The 14,541-nt window shown below is 42.0% G+C and overlaps 1 protein-coding gene across 6 annotated transcripts in view; it reads left to right on the top strand.

Moving 5' to 3' along the window:
- The window catches only part of MYT1L (myelin transcription factor 1 like), a 361,112-nt gene that overhangs the window by 24,657 nt on the left and 321,914 nt on the right, over nt 1-14,541 (top strand). The window contains exon 1 of one of the 6 annotated variants that reach the window (XM_084515350.1): nt 2,840-2,984. The exons of 1 other annotated variant lie outside the window; for it this stretch is intronic. The gene's annotated coding sequence lies outside the window, so the exon portion shown is untranslated. 4 more of the 6 variants (XM_084515351.1, XM_084515352.1, XM_084515349.1 and 1 more) reach the window with 4 other exon arrangements.

Genomic DNA, 14,541 nt, shown 5'->3' with positions numbered 1-14,541 from the left:
TTCACTGGAGCCAGACTCAGGCTGGGGCAGTTGCTGTCAATATACTGAAGCTGAAATATATTGACAGGGTGGTGGGGGAGGTGTTCTGCAGTGCTGCAGATCCCAGGAATACCTTATCTTGGGAGCAAGGAATTAGATTTTTTTTTAAAAACATTCACCAACACGGTTGTTTCTTGCTTCAGAGATAAACAGCTACAATGTCAGGTAACCAACATAGCCTGTTTTTTATTGTTTAAAAGGGAAAAAAACTCAAACAAACATATTTTAGTAATAATTAATAGATTTACACATTAACACAAAAATATTACTTAAAGACTATAAGAAATTAAGCTAATCTTTAACAAATGAAATATTTTTCTATAGAAGGAAAGGGAAGCAAGCAGGCAACTTACAATGGAATACTAAATTTGCAGTGCACAATTTCTAACAAAGCCTTTAAAATAAAGCTTTCATTAAAATACTCTTCAGAGCTCAGAAATACTTGCAAACACATCAAAGAACACAAGAGCTCTATTAATCTATCAATTAAACCACTTTGATTTTTCATGTCTGTTTTCCTATGTTCACATTCTTATCTTTTATGATATGAATTTTTAACCTTATAAAAATATCCCACATGAATTTCAGGCTTCCGTGTCACAGCGGTTTATATGGTAATCTCGGGGTGTCATCTTTTACCCTGCGGTGACTGCACATACCCTCGAGAGGTGTTCTCACTCACGCACTGCAGCCAGACTGTATGGCGAGCTCAGCCTGGCTCTCTTGGAGACAGGGAAATGCAAGGTACCATTTTTTTATTTTTTTTTTTAGCAGACTGTAAATGATTCCTATTCTTTGCTCCACAGAACATCCGATGTGGTGCCCAATCGGCTGAGAAAGCTGCACAGACGTCAGTGTCTGTGTGTGTGTGTGTGTGTGTGCGAGCGTGTGTCTGCACAGCCAACTGCAGCTGGAACCTCCATTAGAGCAGCCCTATTGATTTCTGGTTCACACTGCAGTAACAGGGCTGGAGCGTGCGGAAGGAGATTGGGGGCGGAGGGGGGGGGGGGGGGGGGTGTCTGGTTAGAGAGAGAGAAAAAGGCAGGGGAAAAAAATCCCAGGATGACTTAAAAACAGGAATTAATGGAAGGCACATCGGGTTGTCTGTGCATATATACAGCACATACATGGCTGTTTCCAGAGATGTGCCACTGCGCTGTTTCCTTAAGGAGAAAGAAAGAGGAGGAAGGGAGAGGGTGGAGGGGGGGGAGAGAAAAGAACAAAAACCAGTCAGAGCAATCCCCGCACCTCAAATAACAACAGTCTGCCGAGGTTTCAGATCCAGTGCATGTTCGATGTTTTCTTGCTGCTATGCTTTGCACACCGAAGCTGTCTGCAAAATGTTTCTGTTTCATTGAAGGACTGCAGGATGCCCGCTTTAAATTGCTCTTTCTCTGTGCACCCTGTTATCTGCGGGAGGTGGCTGGGGGTTAGAAATTCTACTCGGAGTCTGTCAAATGTAGTGCACAGAGAGCTCCAGGAAGTTGCTCTGCATTTACTGACAGTCATTTTCTCGTGATGCATAATGCACAAGGTGCCATTGCAAGCTGAGGTGTAAAAACAGGGAAAAATGATGTTTATGGTAGTGACTGAGCTTTCCTCTTCCTCAGAGGTTTCTTTCCCAGCTAATATCTGGGAATAATTTATAGCTGCATGTTAATATGTTGTCTTCGTACTTCAGCACATCTGCGAAGAAAATCCCTGCAAAGAGTGTCTTTTCACAATCGCTGTATGTCATTCTGGCAAACTATAACTGCGAGCAGTACACTATTAAGGGGGGAAAACCCCCCAGCACTGTTATCTGGTTAGGGAGTGGGGGCAGGGGCGACGGTAATACCTTTAAAAAAACGAAAAGCGGTAAGCCATTATTAGCAAAAGCTATATTGAGCATGCTTGCCAGACAGGCAGTGCAGCTCAGCTCTAGTTCCGCCCAGACATGTGCCTTGCCATTTTCATTTTAATCAGTCTGCTCAGGATGGCTGCTGATTCATTTTGCGGGATGGCCCCCTGGGAGCCAAGGTGGAAGCCTGAGGCGAGCTGCTATTGCATCAATGCAGCACTCCAGATCAGACACAGGGAGGGGAGACAAGGCTTCGGCAGCAGATCACGTTCAAAATACCAGCCTTGCTATTAAAAAAAAAAAAAAAGAAAAAAAAAAAAAGAAGAAAAAAAAAAAAACTCCCCAGACAAATAAAACCTCCATCGGAATAATAAAAATAAAAGAAGGAAAAACCCCAAACTCCATCCCGTCCTCCTCCCGCACCATCTTCTCCCCCCCCCGCCCCAACAAATAATTAAATAAAACACAATTAGCAGAGAAAAATCTCTTCTGCTCCTTCCTTCCCCTCGCACCCTGGAATCACTGGAGCTACCATTTCTTTTCACAACTCCTCGTTTAAAAAGAAAAAGAACGCTCTCTATTTCTCTATTTACCTGATAACTAGCTGGGGGTGGGATACCTGATTTAGCTGGAGACTTTGATTTGTGGGATTGACAACCTTATTATGCAGTGAGCTTATTATTGATATTATTCTGCTCTCGGTTGCCATGACCACCTTGTGAGAGACATTCAATTTTCTCTCTTCCATCATCATTATCTATGAGGCCATCTGTTGTGGAAAATGAATTCAGCCTCATTTGCATGACTGATAAGCAAATTTTTTTTTATCTATTTAACAGAAGGTCATATGCCGGGGATTTGGAGCTGGTGAAAAAAAAAAGTGGAGGAAAAAAAAGGCATCTCGAGAGGATGAGTGGGAGTGCGTGCATTAGAGGATGTATGTGGAAGTAAAACAGATCCCTCAGGCCTGCTAGCCTATCCTACTGCATTTGTCATTCCTGCCAGGGCGACATTTTTTTCCCCCTAAGCTTCTGCACACTAAAGAGAGTGAGAGCTTTTTCCCTGCAGTCTTCTTGAAGCCCCCTGATTTTTTTACTCAGTGTTGGTGGGTGTATTTTAATATATATATATTTTTTGAATTCCCTGGAACATGGGGTATCTTTTCAGTGTTCAATGAAGAAAAAAGCAGCCTTTTCTGGGTCTCTGTGGTATGCTTCTTACTCCTCATCCTTTCAAAGTTGTAGTAAGCCAGGGTGTTTCTTAGCCATGCTGAAATGTCTTTCTTATGTTTAACTTGTAAATGGTTAATGGTGCAGGTGTGGGATGTGTTTTATGTAGGGTGGGGGTTGATTCTTGTAGCTAACTGGAAAGATTATTGTGATTTTTGCAGTCGTTCTGTAGCTTGTACTTAAATGTCCATTGTTTGCTCTTTTCAAGTTCTTCTGACAATACTGCTGTGCAGACAAAATTATATTGGGCTGTAGAATAGCTTAAAAAAATCCTAAAGTGAGTGTTTACAATATGAACGCATAATGTTGCATGCATTAAGCATGTTGTTGTTTATATAAACTTGCTGCATGTTGGACGGTACTTGTTTGATATGGAGAACCTGAGACAAAAACTTCACAGATTGGAAAGCTCAAATCTCCTAACAGCCAAATACAATTAAATAAAAGATTATTAGACACTATGTTTTTACACTAAAACAACATTTGAAAACAGTGGATTTATACTTCAAAGGAGAACACTCGTACAAGAGTAGCATTTTTAAAGAACACTATTTTAAATGTCTTGTATCTGTAAGAGTTTTTCTTTTTCATAAAGAGAATCAGCTCTGTAAATAAGGGATGGTTAATTCAGTTAACCCTCTGAGAATATCATAGTCTATACTTCAATTTTAAAATAGCTCAGATAAGTATGACCGTAGTCCATGTAAATTTAGTTTGAATTTGCTAATAGTATTAATTTAGTTCTAAATACTAACTGAAGAGTATAACAGAAAATGAATTATATTAGTTAGTAAAAAAGAATTACTTATTATCCTCTTATAGATGAGATGTTACACAGGTTTGCTTCATTTGTCACTAAAAAAGATTAAACTTAATGGAACAGAAGCATGCCATTGCTTTCTGTGTACTGAACAAGCTACACAGCTTCATGTAGCCAAAAAGAGGTTTAAATATATACACGTTTATTTGTTTTCTGCAGAACTAATGTGTGCATAACTAGAGTTTTTACATGATAAGTGTTCTGCATGGTTGACAATGCTCCTTTTAAAGATAGGAAATGAGATACACTTTTTTTTTTTTATTATTGCAAATAAATGCATTTGGGTTTTATTTACAATCTCTTTACATAATTCTCTTAAAAAAATTGAATCTTTTTCATATTTTGTACTTACAACAGAGAAATGGTTGTGGGTGCTGAATTTCAGGTGGAAAGAAGTTTCACTTTTATTGAGGTCAGAAAGAGACCAAGTGTCTGACTTGCCTACCATAAGTAACTTATTCTAAATTGCTTGATTAAAAAGACATTTTTTTTCTTTTAGAAAATGCTCTGCAACAGACCTAGCATTAACCTGTCATGATAATCTCTAGCTGATAGTTGTTTAAAGGATACTTCTTTTTTTTTTTTTTTATTTTTATTTTTTTTTTATCTTATCCCTCTGATTTCAGACAGAGTATCTTTCTTGCAGATTTTTTAAAAGTAATAACATTTAATACTGCTTTTGGCATCAGCCATATTTATCATGCCTGTTGGAGTTTGCAGTGGAAGTTGGATTACAAAACTAATTTCACACTCAAAGTTCAGCACAGTGCAGCTCTGGTGGTTGGGGTGGATTGTTTGAAATGGTACTAGTTTCCTCAATGGACTTCAGCTGGAAGTAATAGGACACTGTGTATTAGCAGGCTGCCTTCTAGCATGCAAAGGTTGAGGTCTTCGTCTTCTCCCCTCCTCCCCCCTTCACTTGGATTGTTAGCATCTCCCAAAGCCTTGCGACTAAAAAACCGGCAAACTTCTGAAAAAAAAAAAAAAAAAAAAAAAGGAAAGCCTAACAGATAACACAGCCAGTTCTCTCCCCTTGCCCCCCAAAAGTTAATTACCAAGCTTGGTTGGATTCCTCCCCGCCACCCTGACATTTGACTGCCGCTAATTCACTGATTAATCTCATTAATGTGATTAGAGCGGGATTTGGAGCTGGCTGCCATTGTTCTGCGGGCAGTGCTGCTCGCTCGCCACCTCCTCCCGTTTGGCCGCGGTGTTTCCCGGGCGCCCCCCGCTCGGTTCAGCACCGGGAGCTGTCCGCCGCCATTGCCCCGGCCGGCCGCCGCTTGCCGGGCAGCCGGGGGGCGGCTCCGGGGCCCCCTAACCGGGCGGGGTGAACATGGCTCTGCTTTCCAGTCTTTGTTTTCTCTCTCTCTCTCTCTCTTTTTTTTTTTTTTTTTAATTATTTATTTATTTTTCTTTCTCAGACATATCCACGGGCAGCGTAGTTGAAATGCTACTCCCTTGCAGCCATGCAATTTAACTCTCAAAACGTGAGGGACACTACAGCTTGTTGCCATATTTAGCCCCACTTATTCTTCTTAGAAAAAAAAAAAAAAAAAAAAAAAAAAAAAAAAAAAGTGCTCGGTTAGCTAAATCCTTTCAGTTCTCTTCTTTTGGCACAAGTAAACAATGCGTCTAGCTTACCACCTCAAAACTACATTTGCCCTCACCAGCACTGTTGTGCCTGAGGTCTTTCCTCTGTCTGCACTGCAAATTTTTTCTAGAGTTGGAAAATAGTAAGCATTTTATTGATCAAAACTTGATCTGGGAGACCTTTTTAAGGTTTCGTTATACATATAAATGACTTTTGCAGTCTTCAGTTGCAGCAGTATTTAATATTCAAGTTTGTAGGTTAGACAGTTTTAAATCAGAATAGGAATAACTTCTTAAAAGTAAGGCACTTTACACAGCATTAGGGCATGATCTGCTCTGCCCTTTTTGGTATTTCAACTTTTATTATCTAGAAGTTACATTGTTATCATTTAATAACTGCCAACGGCACATGCGCAGTAACTTTTTCTTCTCCCGCCCCCCCCCCCAATATCTTCTCTTTCATTTGTATTCTTTATGAGCATGACCCTGTACTGGAAACTGAAGCCACACATTAAACTCTATTGTATGAAGGATTTTCCAGGACATGCAGTGAACTCCTGCAAATCCCTGAATTAAGAACACTTTTCATGACAAAGTGTCTTGCTGAGGAAAAGGTGGGATCTATTAAAGAACACACTACATTTTAAAAGATTTAAGTATAGTTAATGTCAGTGAATCCTCTGCAGCCACTGAAATTTATGGATAAATAATACTTGCATCCAAAACTGACAAAGTGCATTAAAACTGAAAAAGGCTGTTGCTTGCTTTATTATACATTTGTCTTTCATGTAGTTTTTCAGTTACTGATACCATATTCTTAATAAGATTTCCTATTTCCTTTTCATTTCCCTTTCTTACCTTTTCTTTCTCAGCCCAAATCAAAAGCCTGGTGACTAAAGTATTGTCTCTTTAACTGCTTTACAGAGCTATACGTTTAAAGGATGTATAAAATAGGACTGTATAGGAACAGGTTTTAACAGTGACAGCCACAATATGCAGGCCAATTAAGGCTGCTCGTTAGCGGGTATATTCTTGTAATACTCCTGTCAAGCTGAAATTGTACTCCCTTATTGACAGTAGTGGGTTCGTCTGATGCTTGAATTATGCTTTCTGTGTTTGTCTAATGTTCCAAGTCTCGTTAGAAACTGCTACCAGTGAGAAAGTAAAAGAAAATGAAGGCTTTTCAAGCGTACTTTATGTGAAATTTGCTAACCTGGCTAACTTAACCTTCAGGAAAAATACTGTGCTCTCATTAACACTGCTTAAACATGACCTGCATCTCCTTTTCCCCATGGATAATGCGCATTGACGAGACACAGGCTGGGGGAGGGAGAATCCATCCCACAACATTAAACCCATACTCTAACGTCTTATGGAGGATAATTAGGCCAATGAATCACCAGTCTCCCAAAATTATTTTTCACACTGATCTTTTTGCAAATGTTTCTAATTTATACATCCCCCCCCTCCCTTTAAGTCTCTATCACCAACACAAGGTTTATATACATTTTGCCCCATTTAAGGCAAGTATTGTTCTTGTCTTCAGAGAGACAAGCATCTGGCTATTTCTTTGTGTCATCCCGAGGGTGGACAATATTATGATTTATTTTTTTTTTCCCCAGCTAAATCACCTCAAAGCCATTTAAAAAGTTTGAAAACACCTGTCATGATATGCATGCCACACAGTCATCTTCACAATCCTATTAAGGCTAGCCAGCATGTAATATAAGGTAGTTTGCTCATGAGGGAGAAGACAAGCCTTGATTTTTGAAACAAGAATACAGTTATTCAAAGATTCTGCGGTAAATTGTATGTTAGTAAATAATAAGGTTCATCTTTAGGGGTACAGATACCCCTATACACATACAAAGGGGCCCTTCGACCACCAGGTGTGCACCTGCTTCTCAGCCTGCGTTGATACGGGTGAAATAGAACCAAATGACATGTACTCGCTAGAAACCAAACATGGTAGCTCCGTTTCCCCGGTACGACGAGGAGGCTTTTCTCCTTGCAGCCCTGCTCTGCGCAGCCTTTTCCGCTCTCCCTCCCCGCACCTGCGGCCCAGCCGGGCGCTGCTCCTGGGCTTCTGCGCCTCGGCCTCGGGGGAGTCCTGCGAGGACGGGGAGATGTAATCAGAGATGACAGAGAAAAATTAACAGGGAAAAAAAAAAAAAAAAAAAAGGAGAGAGAAAAAAAAAAAAAAAAAAAAACGAGGTGGAGATGGGGGGCGGGGGAAGGTACACGTAAGTCCTTTTTTTGCTTTCTGAGGGAAACACTGCGTTTTCCACGAAAAACGTGGAAGTCGTGAGGGCTCTGCTATTGTTAGTCCCTTCCCCAGCAGGTTGGCTCTCCTCTTATTCCCTTTGACAAACTTTCCCGAAAAAGCCCCTCTCTTGCCATCAGAGCGCAGCTCTGGGGCTTCTGTGATGGCTCGGGCTGTGAAGGGCCGGTGCGGTGGAGGCTGATCACTTCAGACTGCAGTGTGATTTCTGGCGAGGCTAGATGGGAAGGGAATTGTAACCTCTGTAGTAACCGACATGTCTGGCCTCCACACGTCAGGCAGCGGGCTCGGGCTCGGCAGGGATTACCTCCGAGGGCTGCCCGAGGGTGTTCCTGGTGACTGGCGGGGCAGTCCCCCCCGCCTCAGCCGCGGCCAGCGGGGCTGTGCCCGCGGTGCCCTTGCAGCGGCGGGGCTGCCCACACCGAGCGCCCCCGCGCAGGACGAGCCGTGGCGGGGAGGGATGGAGGGATGGAGGGAGCGTTGAGAGAGGGAGGGAGGGATGGAGAAAGGGAGGGATGGAGGGAGGGAGGAAGCGCTGCAGGGAGGAGGGGGCTGCAGCAGCACAATGGCAGTAAGGAGGGCAACGACACCGGCAGGCGCGCGTGTGTGTGCGGGGAGGGGGGCGACAGAGGGGTGGGGGCACATGTGTGTGTGTGCTTGCGCTGCCCAGGGCCCTTCCCGGGAGTCAGGCAGCCGGCCCGCAAGGATGGATGCTGAGGGCAGTAGCGCCGGGGGCTCCCCGGAGGGAGGCACCGCGCTGCCCGGGGTAGACAGCGGGCACGGCTCCGCGGGGGCTCCGAGCATCCCCCTTCCTTCCTCCCCCCCTCCCCCCGCTCCCTTCCTCCCCTCCCTGCCGCCGTGCCAACCCGTGGGGGTGCCGCTGCCCCCGCCTAGAGCTCACAGCCTCTCACGCTTTTACCGAAATGACATTTCGGGGACGGGGTTAAAAAAGAAGAGGCGAGCCGCTGGCGAGCCGCTCCCGTCGAAGGGGGATCCGGCTGCCCGGGGGCGGGCGCACAGCGGCGGGCAGCCCCCGCAGCGGCGCTGCGAGGCAGTGAGGTGCCTCTCTCCCCCCGCTTATTGTCTGCGGGACACGGCCCCGGCATTTGGGAACACCGGCCGCGGCTAAGTGGAGGCAACATGATCCGCAAAATTCACGTCAAATTGCTGGGGGGGGGGGGGGGGGGGGGGAGGGAAGGAAGCGCTGCGGAGAAGTACGCAAAAATCTGGCCCTTTTTGTGTGCGAGCCCTTGTTTACGTTTGGTCTGTTGATCACCCAAAGTTTAGCTTGCGCAAGTTGCTAATGGTGGAAGGCTAATCTTGTCATCTGGGGACAGTTCACTTCTTTTGTTTCAAAAGGCAGAACATGGGGTGAGCAGGTAAAATAAGCGAGGCTCTCAGCGATCCGGCTGAATTAACTCTTGTGAACCCTGGAGAGGCACCCCAGAGGCAAGGCAATGCCTATTTTAAGTCCTTATTTTCTGTCAAAGATACAGACGGAGGCCGAATGATTTCGGGGGGGCGGTGGGGGGGGGGGAAGGGTGATGAGGCGCGGGGGGGGGAACCGTTCCATAGCGGAGACACCATTTTACGCCGGCAGCAGCGCCAGGGCTATATTTTTAGCTTTGCCCCCTCCCCGGCGAGGCGGAGAGGCTGGAGGTCGGGCCCGCCGGGGAGCCCGGCTTGGGGTGGCACGGGGTGGAGTGGGGGGGGCCGCAGAGACCGTCCCCGACCCCGACTCCATCCCTGCCCGCCTCCCGCCGGGGGCTGGGCGTGCGCGGCCGCGGCGCGCAACTCGGGGCGCGCATCGGGAGCGGGAAGATGGATGCGCGGCGCGCTGCCTAGAGGATGCGGGCGGAGGCAGGGTAAGTCGGCGATCCGCTGCCGAGGCCGTTCTGCCGCAGGGATGTGGTCTCTAAGGGAAGCGGTGCTCGCTGCCTGCCGCGCTGCCCCGGCTTCTTCCAGCCCTCCGCCGCCGCTCTGCTGTTCTTAAATGGAGGTTCCAGCTGATCCAGCAGGCGCAGAGCCGCACGCGTGCCCCTCTTTTCGGCGCTCGGTGGTGGCAACTTATTAATTTCTTGTCTTCGACTTCAGGCCCGTCGGTTTCCTGTCTGAAGGCATTATTACTTTTGTCCATGTGGCAAAATAATTAGCATACAGATGAGAAGGGATCCTGCCTCTGAGCCTCAGTTGCAGGAGAAGATGTGCAGTGGAAAGTTGATTGGATGAATGGAGAACAAATGGTGGGCGTTCAAAAGCATTAGGAGAGTTTTGTTGTCGTCGAGCAGGTTTGTCAGTTTTCTGGGTGAATCTCGTAAGATGGAAGGCAGGGTGGCTGGTGCTGAGACGACTGCTTGACACACTGTGGCCTACTTGAAGGTGTACGTTTGGACTGCATGCGTAGCTAATTCATTTGGACTACTTTGTTTTGCAATTCTACGGCTTTCTCTTTGCAATTCCCTCAAGGTAAATATGTCCTTTTGTCACTGTTGTTGCTTGTAGGGCACTTTGTTGTTGTTCACAAAGTGATGGAAAGTTCAACTCTTTGGGCAGTTAAGAAAAGAATAGACGGGTTTTGTACTTCTCCCACCACAGCTCCTCAACACGTCCTCCTGTGCATAGAGCTGGAGGAAGCTGAGCAGCTCAGGGCCCGATCCTGCTCTCACTGAAGTCTGCGGGGAGTTTGACATTGCTTCCAGCGAAAGCAGGATCGAGCCTTCAGTGGTTGTTGTTTTAAGAATGACTGCTGGAAATTTCAGAATTCTGCTTCCTATTTTCCAGAACAATGTGGGTAGACCTGTAAAATTAACAGCTACTGTTTCAATGAAAACCCTTATGTGATTTGTTTTGGTTGGTGTGCTATGTATTTTCGTGGCTGAAAAGGGGGGAAAAATGCTTATTTAACACAAACTCACTAGTAATTCTAAAAACTGAAGTTATTGATCGACAAATTACAAGTGAGTCTCTCCACTCCAGATATCTCTAATATATATGTGTCCTTATGAAGGCTTCCTTATTGAAAGGAGAAAACAAAAGAATATAAACAAGCTATATTTGAAATACATATATTTTGCCAGATGATAACACTGAGTCAGACTGGAATCCCACTTCTCGAACAGAGCATCCATTGATAGGCATTTCTTATATAATTCATATGCTGTATATAAAATATGGGGTGCTTTAACATTTAGAAAAATTTGCTTTTTTCTGTATAGTCATTAAGAAATATTTTTACCCAATTTTAATGATTCTTAATCTCCTTTAAAATGGTGATTTTCATTTTAACTGACCTAATTTTGAAACTGCAGTTAAGGTTGGGGTTAAGTAGAAATGATTATTCTTTTATTGTCTTTATGTAGGTTTTTTGACTATTTTAGAAAAGTCTGATTGCCTCTCATTCTAGAGTTGTGGGGTTTTTGTACCTTTAATTATGTTGTTTTGGAGAACAACAGTATATAGCTCCAAACAATATTTCATTTTTACCTCTATTTACCTCTCTTCTCCTGTTTATTTATTTATTTATTTATTTTTATTTTATTTATTCAACATTTCAGATTCGCATAAGAGTTTATTTTCAAAAATTCGCAAACAGATAAAAGTCTTTGTCATGTCACTCTGCAAACAACAACAACAAAAAATCTTGGAATAAGCCGTTAACCCTTTGTAGACAGTTAGCAGGTACTTCTGATTTCTCAAGGTTCTTCAAGTTTGTAATGATAAGGTTAAACTTGGTTGCTGTGATGTTGTCTGGTGAATGTATATGGATATACTTGTTTGCAATATGTCACATTTAAAAACAATTTAGGTGGCAACATAACATTCCTAACATTAGAAATACAGAGTGATGTGAGACTATACAATAAAGTAGATTTTTTCCTGGGGTGGGGGGAGAAGTAATGACTTAAAAAAAAATTACAGGGATTTGTCAAGTGAAACAAAGAGAATAGTAAATGGTCACAGTGAGTGAATACAGAATTCAGCACATTTTAAACAAACCAGAGTAAGATTCAATTTTGCATGTATTTTGCAGTCTGAACTTTCTGGAGACCTAATTTATTTATTTTTTTATTATAATTTTTTCCCACCCCATTATTTCAACCAACAAGGGCAATAGTTAAATATTAAATATTTGAAATTGTTTCTTTGTTTTAGATTTAAATACCCACTTATATACCCACATTTTTAAAAAAAGACATTGGTTTTATCATAGTAATTCTTAGTTCAAAGTATGACTGTTGTTTTAGTCTACAGTCTTGTATCTTACATATTATAGAATTGTGTGTGTTTGGAGACAAAGACAATTAAGAAAGAAGAGGACCTAATTCAGTGTATTCAAAGGTGTATTATTTCTCCAGATTTGTTAAGGACCATTTCTGAAGGTCTTTCATTTTCTTTTATTTTTTTGTTAATTTTTTATGTTGAGATGATGAGTAAGATATGCAAAGACTATTTTGATTGCACATAAATGCAAATGGTTATATGAGGATTTATTAGCTAGGCATAGAAACTTTGCCATATGAATGTTAAAAAAATGTACTGTTTTGAAAACTGTTCTTCTGTATAAGTCAGGCTTTATGTAGACTTGAAAAGAATGAAAATATAATTCACATCCATCAGCATTTCCATGGGAAATCAGCATGGGCATTTCATTTTAAAATGAATAGTACAAGCTCATTTATAAAACAAAGTTCTCTGCGATAAAACCTATTTCTTGATAAACTCTGAGCACAGTAATTGTTTTATTGAGAGATTCAGTGGTGGAAAAGTATTTTGATATTTAATACATATGCAATACTGAAATCTATCCTTATGGAAATACTGAATTTAATATTGCCTGAACTTGATAGATGTTTACATCATGTTGATCAACTTTCAATAAAGACGTGAAGTTTTTGATAGTATAGTACAAGAAAACTTTATGGCTGTACATTACTTAGTGACCTTTTCTTTCTCATAATAGGAGTCATTAACAATTCTAATAAGATTATCAATAATGGTTTAAACAGAAATGCAGTCAGATTTCTATGAAATTAAAATGGGTGCAGACAAAATAGCATTATCTCCATACACCCTAGATTAAAAAGTCACAAGGAGAACAAATCAAAGCTTTTGTAGGCTGTTGACAAAGATTATCTCTTTAGAATCCTTCACAGTATTAATTAATTAATTAATTAATTAATTATTAGAACCACTCTGACTATTTTAATCATAGAGGAAAAAGCCAAAAAATGTGATGAAACTGAAATGAAGGGGGAATGTCTTGTGTTGGGAGGGGGAGTAGGGTATGGAGACAGACAGACAAAAAGCACAGCAAGATTTTTGATCCTTTAAAAGGGATAATACTTTTAGTCAGGAAAACCGTAAACATTATTAGATTAAAATATGATCTCAGATCAGATTTGCAGTATACATACTAGTTCAATATGTTTGCATTGAAGATGCAGATGTGGAACACAGTCACTAAGTAACAGAACTAGCCAACTTGGTTGTGAAAATAATCAAGGCTGCAGGGCACCCCATAGAGATCCATCAAATCAGGTCTGGTATAGAACTGTCTGGTAGGTTGAAAACATTAAGAAATCAATGCTGCGTCTGCCAGCAGACCCTTTGGTTTGCTGAAACTCCCACCTGCCTAATGTATCTGGGCAATTGGTTTCAGAAACCAGTTTCCTTCAGGATACGTTTTCTGTATCTTGAGGGTCCAGCATAAGCAAATTGATTATAGCTCTGCACCAGGCAAACTCATAAACATCTGTAAGCTCACAGATTTTCAGCATAACTAGTACTGAGGTCTCCTATTTTGTGAAGTATTAAAAGTGTACATCTCTCATACCTCTTGTCAGCATGACATTTTTTAATTAGGAAGTTGATTAAAAAGGACATGGTATACTACGAATGTATGTTCATTTGGCATAACTTCATCTGCTTCATTCTGAATCTGGCAAGTGCTGTCTGTCACTAGTTGCAGTGGTGAAAAGAATCAGTATAAAGTAGCATTGTTCATTTTTATGTTTGTTTGTTGTTTTTTTTTTGTTTGTTTGTTTGGTTGTTTTTAATTATTTTCATGAGAGATTTTAAGAAGGCCACTGTTTTGTTCATACTTTACATGAGCCTGATTCTGACCCCAATGGAAAGACAGCAATGAGCTTTGGATCAGGCCTGAAATATCTTTTTATAGAGTAGTAGGCCAAACATATTTCTCATGCAGCTCCAGAAAAATCACAAGAAAATATCTCCTCTTTGTCTCATATTTTTCTAATTAATAAGTTTATTTACCATTCAAACCATTCAAAAGAGACTTTAGGCTGGTCAATGGGTCGCTTATTTTTTCTAATCTAGTGATGTTTCACACACACAGGTAGAAATGGTGATACTAGAAAGGTGTAATGCCACAGGTATTTATTTCACATATAAATAGCTTGTTTTATTTTTCCAAGGGAAATTCCTTTTTGTCCTCTTGTCTCTAGCCAGTACTAGAGGATATTACCAAGGGAATAAAATTTTATGCCTAATTTTAGTGTACCCCTGCCTAATGTGGTGTGAATAAGTACCATGTTACAGCATTTAACCCAGTCTATCTTTGTCACTTCCTGAACAGTTCCTCTGTTCAGGTAAAATAGCCAAAATGCAGGAAGAGAAGATATCTAAGATTTGCTATGTGGGTAAGCTTTAGAGAGTGATTGTTCTTTCTGTTGGAGTAGATGTGCCAGCATCAGCAGCAGGGACATTCTATTGAGTA

This window comes from Aythya ferina, assembly GCF_964211825.1.
Source record: "Aythya ferina genome assembly, chromosome: 3".
Taxonomy (NCBI): domain Eukaryota; kingdom Metazoa; phylum Chordata; class Aves; order Anseriformes; family Anatidae; genus Aythya; species Aythya ferina.
Note: the sequence above shows the minus strand (reverse complement) of the source record. Positions and strands in the feature narration are given on the sequence as shown.